General features: G+C 47.5%; 1 long non-coding RNA gene across 1 annotated transcript; it reads right to left on the reverse strand.

The window, feature by feature from the left end:
- Window positions 1–972: 972 nt before the first annotated feature.
- On the reverse strand, window positions 973–15,294 carry LOC116982149. Its single transcript, XR_004414374.1, has 3 exons — window positions 15,178–15,294; window positions 14,751–14,860; window positions 973–1,271 (listed from the first exon to the last, which is right to left on the reverse strand). It is a non-coding gene; the product is annotated as an uncharacterized LOC116982149 (long non-coding RNA).
- Between the last annotated feature and the right edge of the window lie 457 nt (window positions 15,295–15,751).

Consider the following 15,751-nt stretch of genomic DNA (forward strand, 5'->3'; position numbering starts at 1 on the left):
ACACCGGAGAGAGGCCGTGTAAATGTTCACACTGTGGGAAGAGCTTCACATACTGAGGTGACCTCCACCTACACCAGCGGACCCACACGGATTCTCAGAGTTCATTATAACTCACAAATCTGGGACACTTGGGAATTTGGTGCTGGATGGCAGATTTTCCAGGCTAATGCATGTTTTATTATTAGTCCAACTACATTGTTTAGTTTAGTTTAGAGAGCTCATCAAGTCTGCACTGACCAGCGATCCCCACATATTAACATTATCCTACACACACTAGGGACAAACTACAATTATACCAAGACAATTAACCTATAAACCTGTACGTCTTTGGAGTGTGAGAGGAAACTGAAGATCTCGGTGTAAACACACTCAGGTCACGGGGAGAACGTACAAACTCCATACAGACAGCACCCATAGTTAGGATCGAACCTGGGTCTCTGGTGCTATAAGGCCACAACTCTACCGCTGCACCACCGTGCCGCCCCAAATGAAGCCGTTCCAATTGTTCCAACGAAGCCGACAAAATCTTGCGGAACAGCACCACGTTTCAGTGTGGTGCAGCCCTTGAAGTTATCATTAATCTGGGCAATTTCAGATAACCAGCCTTTCCATTTTGTATCAGAACTGGCCACATTATGTGACTGCATCAGTTCTGATGAACGGTCATTGATCTGAGAAGACATTTTTCAGAAGGTGTTTCAACATGGGGAAGAAAGGTCAGAGGGCTTTGGGCCAAACGTGGACAAATAGGATCAGCTTAGAGGAGGCATCTTGGTCAGCATGGACAAGTTGGGCCGAAGGGCCTGTTTCTACAGGAGCGTGAAACATGAACTGTTTCTTTCTCCACAAGATGCTGCCCGACCGGCTGAGTATTTAGAGCATTTTCTGTCATTATTTCTTTGTTCCGCGTTTATCTTTAATCGTTGTCCAGCCCCGAGTGAACTTGTTTGAGGTGTAGATCGTCCTCAGCTTACGGACACAGTAAAGTACAGCCCGTACACATGAGCGAGTGTCTGGGAGACGGTGGGATGGATTTACCGGCTGCTGCGGGGCTGCAGGCATCTTCTGCCGTGTGGGAACTCTGTTCACGGACGCATGTTCCGCTTGGGAACGGTTCCCAGGAAGGGAATCCTGCCGTAACCGGGGGGGAACGTCCTGCACCGTCTCCACAGCAACTTCTTGATGCATCTAATGAACATCCCAGGCCATCTGTGTGCTTCCAACACAACACCACGTCTCACAGTCACAACTGGTTCTCTGACTTCCACAGTCTACAAGTTTTAAACAACACAGTTTCAGCACAATCTCACCCTACACCCAATTAACACATGTTGTATGTAGGAAGGAACTGCAGATGCAGAGGTTTAAACTGAAAACAGACACAAAAAGCTGGAGTAACTCAGTGGGACAGACAGCATCTCTGGAGAAAAGGAATGGATGACGTTTTGGGTCGAGACTCATCGCCAGACTGAGATTCAGGGGAAAGGGAGACGAGAGATATAGACGGTGATGGAGAGAGATATAGAACAAATGAATGATATAAATACAAAGTAACGATGATAAAGGAAAGTGGCCATTGTTAGCTGAGGGCTCGGTGAAAACCAGTTATAGACAATGAGACTCAACAAGACAACTTTCAGATTAGTACAATGACTTGGGTGGGGGAGGGACGAAGAGAGAGGGGATGTAAGGGTTCAAGTTAGAGCAATCAATATTCATACTGCTGGGGTGTAAGCTGCCCAAGCGAAATATGATATGCATCGAAGTCCCTCACCCTGAGCACAGGAACACCCCAGGGTTGCGTCCTCAGCCCCCTATTGTACTCCCTGTACACACATGACTGTGTGGCTAAGTTCAGCTCCAACTCAATAATCAAGTTTGCTGATGACACTGTGGTGATGGGCCTGATCTCAGACAACGATGAGAAGGCCTACCGGGAGGAGGTGGCTGATCTGGCACTCTGGTGTCAGGACAACAGCCTCCTCTTGAACATCAAGAAAACTAAGGAGCAGAACGTGGGCTTTAGGAGGGCACATCATCCGAGGACATACACACCATTGATGATAAATGGGAATACTGTAGCTAGGGTGAGCTGTTTTAAATACCTGGGAGTCTACATCTCTGAGGATATGACATGGACATCACACGCCGCAGCACTGGTGAGTAAGGCAAGGCAGCGCCTTTACCACCTCAGGCAATTGAGGAAATTCAGTGTCTCCGAGGATCCTCCAGTGCTTCTACTCAGCGGCTGTGGAAAGCATCTTGTCCGGAAATATTACAATCTGGTTTGGGAATTGCTCCGCCCAGGACAAGAAGGCTCTGCAGAGAGTAGTGCGTTCGGCCGAACGCACTATGGGAACTACACTCGCCCCCCTGCAGGAACTATACATCAGGAGGTGCAACTCCAGTGCTAAATAAGATCATGGGAGACCACTTCCACCCCTGCAATGGACTGTTCCAGCTGCTACGGTCAGGCAAACGCCTCCGTTGCCATGTTGTGAGAACGGAGAGGTTGAGAAGGAGTTTCTGCCCAGAGGCCATTAGGACTGTGGTCCTATCTCACCAGGGACTAACTTTTACTGTACCACTCTACTGGTTTATTTTTAATTGCTGTTTTTTCCCCTTTTTTCTCCCGCCCACAATTTTTAATATGTAAAAGAATGTGATTCTGTTCCATTCTGTTTGTAGTTTGTTTGGTTGTTTGTTTGTTTGTCTTTTTGCACAAAGTCCGCGAGCATTGCCACTTTTCATTTCACTGTACATCTCCTATGTGTATGTGACGAATGAACTTGACTTGACTTGATATGCTGTTCCTCCAATTTGGTGATTGCCTCAATCTGACAATGGAAGAGGCCCAGGACAGAAAGGTCAGAGTGGGAATGGGGAGGGGAATTAAAGTGTTTGGCAACCGGGAGATCAGGTTGGCCCAGGCACAAAAACATGGTGTACTTGCTTTATCTTTCTCATCGTATTATCAATCTTTACAACAATATTCCATTATTGGTGTGGTTTGCTAGCTGCACTGTGGCTGAGAGGAGGGCGCTGCAGAGAGTTATAAAAACTGCACAAAGAGCATCACAAACGCTCAACTACCCTCCCTGGATGACATATACAGGGCCCGATGCTTGGGCCGGGCCACGAACATCAAGCAGGACACATCCCACCCTGCCAATCACCTTTCCACTCTGCTACGCTCTGGGAGGCGATTCAGGTCTCTGAAGGCTCGCACCGGTAGACTAAAAAATAGTTTCTACCCATGTGCGATAAAATAACTTAATTCTAACAAACACTGGGGAAGCACAATATAATTCGGGGTGCAAGATAATGCGCAATATTCTTTTAAAATATTTTTAATACCTATTTATTATTATTTTTTTACTGATAAGTGTATATGTGAGTCAATGGCTGGTACACAAAATTGCTGGGGAAACTCAGCGGGTGCAGCAGCATCTATAGAGCGAAGGAAATAGGCGACGTTTCGGGCCGAAACCCTTCTTCAGACTGATGGGGGTGGGGGGAGGGAGAAGGAAGGAAAAGGGGAGGAGGAGGAGGAGCCCGAGGGCGGGCGGATGGGAGGGTGGGAGGAGACAGCTAGAGGGTTAAGGAAGGGGAGGAGACAGCAAGGGCCAGCAAAATTGGGAGAATTCAATGTTAATGCCATCCGGACGCAAGGTCCCCAGACGGAATATGAGGTGCTGTTCCTCCAATTTCCGCTGTTGCTCACTCTGGCAATGGAGGAGACCCAGGACAGAGAGGTCGGATTGGGAATGGGAGGGGGAGTTGAAGTGCTGAGCCACCGGGAGTTCAGGTAGGTTATTGCGGACTGAGCAGAGGTGTTCGGCGAAACGATCGCCCAACCTACGCTTAGTCTCCCCGATGTAAATCAGCTGACATCTAGAGCAGCGGATGCAGTAGATGAGGTAGCAGGAGATACAGGTGAACCTTTGTCGCACCTGGAACGACTGCTTGGGTCCTTGAATGGAGTCAAGGGGGGAGGTGAAGGGACAGGTGTTGCATTTCTTGCGGTTGCAACGGAAAGTGCCCGGGGAGGGGGTGGTGCGGGAGGGAAGGGAAGAATTAACGAGGGAGTTGCGGAGGGAGCGGTCTTTGCGGAAGGCAGACATGGGGGGAGATGGGAAGATGTGGCGAGTGGTGGGGTCACGTTGGAGGTGGCGGAAATGGCGGAGGATTATGTGTTGTATTTGTGTGGCTTTGGAGCCTATGAGGAGGAATTCTATCTTATCGCTGTTGAGTTTGAGGAAGTTATGTTGCATCCAGGTTTTTATAGCTGACAGACAGAGTTGATATGGGAGGGGGGGGTTGTGGGGGGATTTGGTGCCGAGGTAGATCTGGGTGTCATCGGCGTAACAGTGGAAATCCAGGTTGAAGTGGCGGAGTATCTGACCAAGGGGGAGGATGTAGATGATGAAGAGGAGGGGGCCGAGTACGGAGCCTTGGGGAACGCCTTGAGTGACAGTGGCTGTAGCAGACGTGTGGTTGTGGAGAGAGATGAAGTGGAATCTGTTGGAAAGGTAGGAATGGAGCCAGCTGAGTGCAGAGCCTTCAATGCCGAGGTCTTTGAGTCTGGTGAGCAGGATGTTATGGTTCACTGTATCGAAGGCTGCACTCAGGTCGAGGAGGATGAGGATGTTGAGGGAACCAGTGTCAGCAGAGGTGAGGAGGTTGGTGAGGACTTTGAGGAGAGCAGTTTCTGTGCTATGGAGGGGGCGAAAGCCAGATTGAAGGGGTTCAAGTAGGTTATACGCAAGGAGGTGGGAATGAAGTTGCGACGCAACGATACGCTCCAGGGTTTTTGAAAGGAAGGGGAGGTTTGAGATTGGGCGGTAGTTAATGAGAGAGGAGGGATCAAGACCAGGTTTCTTTAAGATTAGTGTGACAGCAGCAGGTTTGAAAGCGGAGGGGACAATTCCTTGGGACAATGAGGAGTTGAAGAGATTAGTGAGGTAGGGGCAGAGAACGGGGAGGCAGGACTTCAGCAGGAGAGTGGGGAGAGGGTCGAGGGAGCAGGCAGTGGGTTTGGAAGAGCTGATGATTTTGGAGATTTCAATAGGGGTGACCAGGTCAAACTGGGAGAGGAAGCAGTGTGGAGGAGGGGTAAGGAGGTCAGTGGAGATGTTGAAAGGAGGGGCCTTGGTAGGTGGTGGAGTAGATGCTGGGGAGTCGGGTACAGGAGATAAAGATTGATAGATAGTGCTGATTTTATCAGCGAAAAAGTGGAGGAATGAGTTGCAGAGATCCAGAGTAGAGGTAGGGAGAGTGTTGGCTCGAGGCTTGAGGAGGTTGCCCACTGTGGAGAAGAGGGTTCTGTGGTTTAGGCAGGGATCGGTGAATATGGAGGAGAGGTAGGCAGATTTTGCAGCAATGAGGGCATCTTTGTAGTCAGTGAGGTGGAGTTTGTAAGCTTCAAGGTGGACTGTGAGAGATGATTTCTTTGTGAGTCGTTCAAGTCGGCGACCAGTCTGTTTCAATTTACGAAGTGCAGGTGTGTACCAGGGTGAAGATGTGTTGACAGTTACGGTTCTTGTTTTGAGGGGGGCCATAGTGGTAAGGGAGGTAGACAAGGTGGAGTTGAGATGGTTTGTGAGATCATCAGGTGAGATGTGGGTTGAGTCCAGGGGGAATGTGGTGGAGAGCAGGTCAGAGAGATGGTGGGGATCAATGGATTTCAGATTACTGAAGGTGATTTCTCGGAGGAAGCGGGGGCGAGGTGTCGGAGAAGGGATGGTGAACCGTATAAGCTTATGATCAGAGAGGGGGAAGAGGCAAGGATGGAGGTTGATTTGGCCCTTCGAACCTGCACCGCCATTCAATGTGATCATGGCTGATCATCCCCAATCAGTACCCCGTTCCTGCCTTCTCCCCATATCCCCTGGCTATTTTTAAAAGCCCTATCTGGCTCTCTCTTGAAAGCATCTAGAGAACCTGCCTCCACCGCCGAGGCAGGCAGAGAATTCCACAGGCACAGGCAGAGAATTCCACAGACTCACAACTCTCTGTGAGAAAAAAGTGTTTCCTCATCTCCGTTCTAAATGGCTTTCTCCTTATTCTTAAACTGTGGCCCCTGGTTCTGAACTCCCAGGGTTCTCGCTTAACTTTTTTTCCCTGTTGCCAGCTGGGCAAACTTGGCCACTTTTTAGGTTGCTAAATTAAAGTTTAGGTGGTTATTTACGATGGCTTGCATGACGCGTGCGATAATGTGCTCGGACGAAGTGCGTAGTTACCAGTCGGAATTATACTCAATGAAGCATTCACATATTATTTCTGCTTCAAATAAAGTCACAAACTAAACATTCACCAATCAAGACATGATATATCCCACAATGACATACAGCAAAATTATAAGACAGTATCTCAACTCTTTTTACATGTTGCAATGAATGCAATTTCTATTAGTTCTTTCCACTTCCAAACAAAAATGTGGTTGGATTATTCAGCGTATGATCAACCTGTGTCATATAGTTGTTAATGTTGCTCATTAAATAACAGTACTGATACTCCATATTAAGAGCATTGATTTGCTGTTAAAATGAATTCTGTAATAACGTGTCAACGGTAGCAGTGACAATCGAACACTGCGGTTTTAATGTTTCACGTGTTCACAATATAATGAATCCATCTTTATGGATTAAAACAAATAATAACATTGGGAAAACACATTTGATTGCATTCCGTTATCAAACATAGTCAATGTTCGCTCAGAAGAGATTTCCAGGACAATAGGGTCAGGGAGGGGGGGGGTGTAAATCAGTGCGGGGTGGATAGATGGCGGGGAGGGGGGGGATTAGAAGGCAGTCGGTGCAGAATGGATGGATTGAGGAAGGTGAATTAGTACGTGTTGGTTGGAGTAGGTAAAATTGTGAGGGGAGAGCATGGGGGATGTCTGTGGTGTTGAACCGGGGGATGTCAGTGGTGTTGAACCGGGGGATTCAGTACGGGATGGATGGGGGGTAGACAAAAGTGCTGGAGAAACTCAGCGGGTGAGGCAGCATCTATGGAGTGAAGGAAATAGGCAACGTTTCGGGTCGAGACCCTTCTTCAGACTGTTCCCCCCATTCTTCTTGAATGGGAGGATCAGTACAGGATGGATGGGAGGGAGGGGGAGAGATCAGCGCAGGATGAATCGGGGCGGGGGGTCAATACAGTGTGGATCGGAGGGTCTGTGCAGGATGAATGAGGGATCACTACAGGATGAATGAGGGGAAGGTGCCGGGTCAATGGAGGGTAGGTCAGTACGGGATGAATGCATGGATTAGTACAGGATGGATGGGGGATCAGTACAGGATGGATGGAGAAGTGCAGGTTGGATGGGAAAGGGGTAAGTACAGGGTGAATTGGGGAACCAGTGTAGGATGGATGGGGGGGGGGGGTGTAGCAGGAGAATTAATGCGAGGTGGATAGGGTGATAGCGCAGGATGAATAGATTGGGGGGGGGGGAGATGGGGAGGGGAGCACAGGGGATGTCAGTGAGGACTGAATAGAGGCGGGAATGGGGATCAGTGCGGGATGGAGAGGAGAGGTCCCATGATAAGGGGGGGGGGGGTACAAGAGAGAGAGAGAGAAGGAGGGCGAGGTGGGGAGGAAGGAAGGCCAGCGCTCCTCGGACAACATCGCCCCGCTGCCTTGGCCGTTGGGATTTTCTCGCCACCGCCTCCCTCCTCCCGGCCTCGGCGTGCGGGGGTGGTGGGGTTAAAGCGCGTTAGCAGGTTTGCAAGCAGCGACCCTTATCAGGGCGCGCAGGGTGCGGGAGGAGGAGTAGATGAGCCGCCGTCGCTCGCAGTTCAGCGCCCGTCATTCGCTGCGACCCTTCCTCACCCCGCACCTAGTATCTTTCCCACGCAATACAGCCGTCTCCGCCGACACAAAACGTTGCGTTCCTTTTCTCCAGAGATGCTGCCTGACCCGCGGAGTTTTTTGTGTCTATCTTCGGTACAAACCAGTATATAGTTGCCAAGCCGGACAAAATGGCTCGGTGTTTAGGTTGCCCGACGGTGCTTTGAGTGGTCTGGGGCACCCGGGCAACCGTGAATTTCGAGCCCTGATCTCCCCCAACATCGGGAACATGTTTCCTGCCTCTAGCGTGTCCAAGCCCTTAACAATCTTATGTTTCAATGAGAAACCCTCTCATCCTTCTAAACTCCAAAGCGTAGAAGCCCAGCCGCTCCATTCTCTCAGCATACGAGTCCCGCTATCCCGGGAATTAACCTTGTAAGCCTACGCTGCACTCCCTCAATAGCAAGAATGTCCTTCCTCAAATTAGGGGACCAAAACTGCGCACAATACTCCAGGTGTGGTCTCACTAGGGCTCTGTACAACTGCAGAAGGACCTCTTTGCCCCTATATTCAATTCCTCTTGTTATAAAGGCCAACATGCCATTCGCTTTCTTCACTGCCTGCTGTACCTGCACACTTACTTTCATAGACTGATGAACAAGGGCCCCAGATCCCGTTGTCGTGAATTTCATGACACCATTTTCATGAATTGACACCATTTAGATAGTAATCTGCCTTCCTGTTTTTGCTCCAAAGTGGATAACCTCACATTTATCTGCATTAAACTTCATCTGCCGTGCAACTGCCCACTCCCCCAACCTGTCCAAGTCACCCTGCATTCTCATAGCATCCTCCTCACAGTCCACACTGCCACCCAGCTTTGTGTCATCTGCAAATTTGCTCGTGTTACTTTGAATCCCTTCATCCAAATCATTGATGTATATTGTAAATAGCTGTGGTCCCAGCACCGAGCCTTGCAGTACCCCACTTGTCACTGCCTGCCTTTCTGAAAGGGACCTGTTAATCCCTACCCTTTGTTTCCTGTCTGCCAACCACTTCTCTATCCATGTCGGCACTCTACCCCCAATACCATGTACCCTAATTTTGCCCACTAATCTCCTATGTGGGACCTTATCAAATGCTTTCTGAAAGTCCAGGTACACTACGTCCACTGGCTCTCCCTTGTCCATTTTCCTAGTTACATCTTCAAAATATTCCAGAAGATTAGTCAAGCATGATTTCCCCTTCGTAAATCCATGCTGACTCGGACCGATCCTGTTACTGCTATCCAAATGTGCGGCTACCTCATCTTTTATAATTGACTCCAGCATCTTCCCCACCACCGATGTCAGGCTGACTGGTCTATAATTCCCCGTTTTCTCTCTGCCGCCTTTTCTTAAAACCATCAGGCCCTGGGGATTTATCAGCCTTCAGTCCCATCAGTCTATCCAACACCATTTTCTGCCTAATGTAGATTTCCTTCAGTTCCTCCATCACCCCCGATCCTCTGGCCACTACTATATCAGGAAGTTTGTTTGTGTCCTCCTTAGTGAAGACAGATCCAAAGAAGCTGTTCAACTCATCTGCCATTTTCTTGTTCCCCATATTAAATTCACCTTTTTCGGTCTTCAAGGGTCCAACTTTGGTCTTACCTAATTTTTTCCTCTTCACATACCTAACGAAGCTTTTACTATCCTGCTTTATATTCTTGGCTAGTTTACCTTCGTACCTCATCTTTTCTCCCCGTATTGACTTTTTGGTTATCTTCTGTTGTTCTTTAAATATTACCCAATCCTCTTGCTTCCCGTTCACCTTTGCTACGTTGTACTTCTTCGCTTTAATTTTTATACTGCCCTGACGTTCCTTGTCAGCCATGGTCATCCCTTTCTCCCCTTGGAATCTTTCTTCCTCCGAGGAATGAACTGATCCTGCACCTTCTGTATTATTCCTAGAAACACCTGCCATTTTTGTTTTCCCCTGTCATCCCTGCTAGTGTATCTTTCCAGTCAACTTTGGCCAACTCCTCCCTCATGACCCCTTGATCCAACTGCAACACTGACACCTCCAATCTACTCTTCTCCCTCTCCAATTATAGATTAAACCTGACCATGTTATGGTCACTGCCTCCTAATGGCTCATTAACCTCGAGGTCCTTTATCAAATCCAGTTCATTACATAACACTAAATCCAGAATTGCCTTCTCCCTGGTAGGCTCCAATACAAGCTGTTCAAAGAATCCATCACAAAGGCACTCTACGAAGTCCCTTTCTTGGGGTCCAGTACCAACCTGATTTTCCCAGTCTACCTGCATGTTGAAATCTCCCATAACAACCACAGCATTACTTTTGCTACATGCCAATTTTAACTCCTGATTCAACTTTCGTCCTATGTCCAGGCTACTGTTTGGGGGCCTGTAGATTCATCCCATTAGGGTATTTTTACTCTTACAATTCCTTAGTTCTATCCATACCGACTCCACATCTCCTGTTTCAATGTCACCCCTTGCAAAGGACTGAATTTCATTCCTCATCAATAGGGTAACCCCACCCCCTCTGCCCGCCTTTTCGATAGGACATATACCCTTGAATATTCAGTTCCCAGCCCTGGCCCTCTTGCAGCCATGTCTCAGTAATTCGCACAACATCATACTTGCCAGTTTCTAACTGAGCTTCAAGCTCGTGAACTTTATTCCTTATACTTCGCGCATTCATATACAGTACTTATATGATTTCCTCCTGCTGAGGTTCCTCACCAATATTCAAAAATTCCCATCAGTGATCTCAAATTGGACTAAATTTACAATCAATACCAAAGCTTGATGTCATTCAGCAGGGCTTGAAATTCACGGTTGCCCGGGTGCCCCAGACCACTCAAAGCACAGCCGGGCAACCTAACACCGAGCCGTTTTGTCCGGCTTGGCAACTATATACTGGTTTGTACCGAAGATAGACACAAAAAACTCCGCGGGTCAGGCAGCATCTCTGGAGAAAAGGAACGCAACGTTTTGTGTCGGCGGAGACGGCTGTATTGCGTGGGAAAGATACTCGGTGCGGGGTGAGGAAGGGTCGCAGCGAATGACGGGCGCTGAACTGCGAGCGACAGCGACTCATCTCCTCCTCCTCCCGCACCCCACGCGCCCTGATAAGGGCCGCTGCTTGCAAACCTGCTAACGCGCTTTAACCCCCCCCCCCCGATACCAAAGCCTGATGTCATTCAGAAGATGGTGACCATGGATAACACAAACCCATAGACATTGGGGCCCAGTTATGGTTTTTAACGTTGCAACTAGTCACAGTCCTGAAATCAGAGATTGGACAAAGTTCCCATTGATGAAGAGGTGGATTGTCCTGGTTGTTCATTATTCAATCCATTTACCCAACCATGGCACAAAGTGTCGCTGTCAGTACAGGCAGCAAGAATGAGCCATTACTTTAAACCTGGACGAATAGAAAGAAGGATTCTGATCTATTTCACTTCCCACACAGATGTGTGAAACTGAAAGATTGGTCATTGTGATTTCTGACCTGGAAATAGACACATACTCATCCATCATATTCTTCATGCTGGTTGATTATTCTTTAACTCTGAAAAATAATTTTAAGGTTGTTTGCTGTCTTCTTCAAGTAGACATGATCAATTGAATAAGCATGAATACTCTGGTGGAAATAGTAATAACTATAACATTACAAAGTGATGTTTCCACAGATATTTTGCACTGGTAACTCAATGAAGATAAATACCTGAAGTTGTGGCCATAACAGATGATGAGGATGTTTTATTTTTCACAGGATTAGACGTACCAAAGCCAGAATTCATGGCAAATTGGAGCAGAAGGCGTCAAGCCCAAGTTTATGAATCTAGCGAGTCAGATGAGGATTGGACACCTCTGACAAGAAATCCACAACGCAATTTAAATCTGTTTGAAATATTATATAGTGTAAATTTGGCCATTAGCCTATGAAATCTGTTGCAAGGGCAATTGTATTCTTAACTTTGGAGTGGTGGAATACTTGTGTTATTCATTAAGTGCAAATTTACTTTTCCTATTTTTTATTTTTATGATATGTTGCTTATTTTAAACTCAATTACATTAGATATATCCAAACTATTGAGATTCAGTCTGTGCTTCTCCAAAGCAGAGCTGATGTGTCACTTTTTTCCCCAAGGATTCAGAATCTTTAGGCCTCCTTTTAAGGTTTCTCTGGTATTTTAAAAATATGTGCAGGTTTTGTTCTTGACGAGTTGCAGGAATGATTTATATAATTTTTTTACAGAATATGTAATAAATACAGGTAGATACGTAATTTGGGTCACAAAATGTACTGGAGGACAGAGGATCTAAGGGGGTAGAGGAACTGAAAGAAATTTTCATTAGGCGAGAAATAGTATTGGGTCGGCTAATGGGACTGAAGGATAAATCCCCTGGACCTGATGGTCTGTATCCCAGGGTCCTCAGGGAGGTGGCTCTAGAAATAGTGGACGCATTGGTGATTATTTTCCAATGTTCAATAGATTCAGGATCAGTCCCTGTGGATTGGAGGATAGCTAATGTTATCCCACTTTTCAAGAAAGGAGCGAGAGAGAAAACGGGGAATTACAGGCCAGTTAGCCTGACTTTGGTGGTGGGAAAGATGCTGGAGTCAATTATTAAAGAGGTAATAATGGGGCATTTGGATAGCAGTAAAAGGGTTAGTCCAAGTCAATATGGATTTATGAAAGGGAAATTATACTCGACTAATCTTCTGGAATTTTTTGAGGATGTGACAAGTAAAATGTATGAAGGGGTGCCAGTGGATGTAGTGTATCTAAACTTTCAGAAAGCCATTGATAAGGTCCCACACGGGAGACTGGTGACTAAAATTAGAGCATAGTATTGGGGGTAGGGTCGAAAATTGGTTGGCAGACCGGAAGCAAAGAGTAGGAGTAAACGGGTCCTTTTCAGAATGGCAGGCAGTGACTAGTGGCGTACCGCAAGGCTCAGTGCTGGGACCCCAGCTATTTACAATAATATATTAATGATTTGGACGAAGGAATTGACTGCAATATCTCCAAGTTTGCGGATGACATGAACCTGGGGGGCAGTGTTAGCTGTGAGGAGGATGCTAGGAGGCTGCAAGGTGACTTGGATAGGTTGGGTGAGAGGGCAACTGCATGGCAGATGCAGTATAATGTGGATAAATGTGAGGTTATCCACTTTGGTGGCAAAAACAGGAAAGTAGACTATTATCTGAATGGTGGCCGATTAGGAAAAGGGGAGATGCAACGAGTCCTGGGTGTCATGGTACACCAGTCATTGAAAGTAGGAGTGCAGGTTCAACAGGCATTGAAGAAAGCGAATGGTATGTTAGCATTCATAGCAAAAGGATGAGTATAGGAGCAGGGAGGTTCTACTGCAGTTGTACAGGGCCTTGGTGAGACCACATCTGGTGTATTGTGTACAGTTTTGGTCTCCTAATCTGAGGAAAGACATTCTTGCCATAGAGGGAGTACAGAGTAGGTTCACCAGACTGCTTCCTGAGATGGCAGGACTTTCATATGATGAAAGACTGGATAGACTCGGCTTGTACTCGCTAGAATTTAGAAGTTTGAGGGGGGATTTTATAGAAAATGTTTAAGGGGTTGGACAGGCTAGATGCAGGAAGATTGTTCCCGGTGTTGGGGAAGTGCAGAACAAGGGGTCACAGTTAAGGATAGGGGGAAGTCTTTTAGGACTGCGATGAGAAAAAAAAAATTCACACAGACTGGTGAATCTGTGGAATTCCCTACCACAGAAAGTAGTTGAGGCCAGTTCATTGGCTATATTTAAGAGGGAGTTAGATGTGGCCCTTGTGGCTAAAGTTATCAGGGGGTATGGAGAAGGCAGGTACAGGATACTTAGTTTCCATGATCATATTGAATGGCGGTGCAGGCTCGAAGGGCCGAATGGCCTACTCCTGCACCTATTTCCTATGTTTCTATAGATAAATGTGAGGTTATCCACTTTTGCGGCAAAAACAAGGGGCAGATTTTTATCTCAATGGGGTTAGGTTAGGTAAGGGGGAGGTGCAGCAAGACCTGGGCGTCCTTGTACACCGGTCACTAAAAGTTGGCGTGCAGGTACAGCAGGAAGTGAAGAAAGCTAATGGAATGTTGGCCTTCATAACAAGAGGATTTCAGTATAGGAGTAAAGAGGTTCTTCTGCAGTTGTATAGGGCTCTGGTGAGACCACACCTGGAGTATTATGTACAGTTTTGTACAAGATATCCTTGTGATTGAGGCAGTGCAGCGTAGGTTCACGGGATTGATCCCTGGGATGGCGGGACTGTCATACGAGGAAAGATTGAAAAGACTAGGCTTGTATTCACTGAAGTTTATAAGGATGAGGGGTGATCTTATAGAAACATATAAAATTATACAATGACTGGACAAACTTGATGCAGGAAGAATGTTCCCAATGTTGGGCGAGTCTAGAACCAGGGGCCACAGTCTTAGAATAAAGGGGAGGTCATTTAAGACTGAGGTGAGAAAAAACCTTTTCACCCAGAGAGTTGTGAATTTGTGGAATTCCCTGCCACAGAGGGCAGTGGAGGCCAAATCACTGGATGGATTTAAGTTAGAGTTAGATAGAGCTCTAGGGGCTAGTGGAGTCAAGGGATATGGGGAGAAGGCAGGCACGGGTTATTGATAGGGGACGATCAGCCATGATCACAATGAATGGCAGTACTGGCTCGAAGGGCCGAAGGGCCTCCTCCTGCACCTATGTTCTATGTAAAATGAAACTAAAAAGCACCTCGGCCCACGATCTACTTGGTTTCAGTGTAAATTGTCCCTAGTGTGTGTGGGATAGTGTTACTGTGCGGGGATCACGGGTCGGCGTGGACTCGGTGGGCTGAAGGGCCTGTTTCCGTGCTGTATCTCTCAATTAAACTAAAATGGAGTCCCATCCCGAGTAGGCAGAACCTTCCTATTGAAACACTTACTAGTTACTTGAATCCCAGTAGATTACGACACCAAGTATCTGATCTCCTTTGATTCGTTGTTGGCCGGTCACAACATCAAAATCAACGTGTAAAGCAAAGAACCGCAGATGCTGTAAATCTGAAATTAAAATGGAAGAAAATTCAAAAAACATTCAGCAGGTTCGACAGCATTTGTGGAGAAAGAAACCGTTCAGTTTCAGATCAGAGACCCTTCACCAGAGTAGGAAACAGCAACAAAAACTCACTTGTAGAGAGGGGTTGTGGTGGATTGGTGGAACAAAGGGGAGAATATCTCTGATGGGGCAAAAACTGATGAGGAAACGTAGTATTTGGAGTCAGCAATTAGAATAAGATGATGGAACAAGGAACTGCAGACCAGACTATACTAACAGAACAATAAAACGGACATGGATGAGATTAAACTCACCCAGAGGGTGGTTGCAATCTGGGACACGCTGCCTGAGGAGATGGTGGAGGCTTGAACTTTCCCTGCAGCTGCAGGAGACGCTCCACTGCAGCAGCTGCTTCACTGCAGGAGATGCTTCACTGCAGGAGATGCTCCACTGCAGAAGATGCATCACTGCAGCAGCTGCTCCCCTGCAAGGTACAACTGCATTGCAGGAGATGCACCACTGCTAGGAGATGCTCCACTGCAGAAGCTGCATCACTGCAGGAGATGCTCCACTGCAGAAGCTGCATCACTGCATCAGCTGCTCCCCTGTAAGGTACAACTGCATTGCAGGAGATGCATCACTGCATCAGCTGCTCCACTGCAAGGTACAACTGCATTGCAGGAGATGCATCACTGCATCAGCTGCTCCACTGCAAGGTACAACTGCATTGCAGGAGATGCATCACTGCAGCAGCTGCTACACGTCCCTGGTTATTAATTATTACATGATTCCCGTGGACAGCTCGAGCCCTCGGCGGCAAAGCCGCCGAGAGCTCGAGCTGTTCTCGCTGTCCCGCCGCCGGGGGGGGGGGGGGGGGGCCGAGCGCGG

This window comes from Amblyraja radiata, chromosome 16, assembly GCF_010909765.2.
Source record: "Amblyraja radiata isolate CabotCenter1 chromosome 16, sAmbRad1.1.pri, whole genome shotgun sequence".
Taxonomy (NCBI): Eukaryota; Metazoa; Chordata; class Chondrichthyes; order Rajiformes; family Rajidae; genus Amblyraja; species Amblyraja radiata.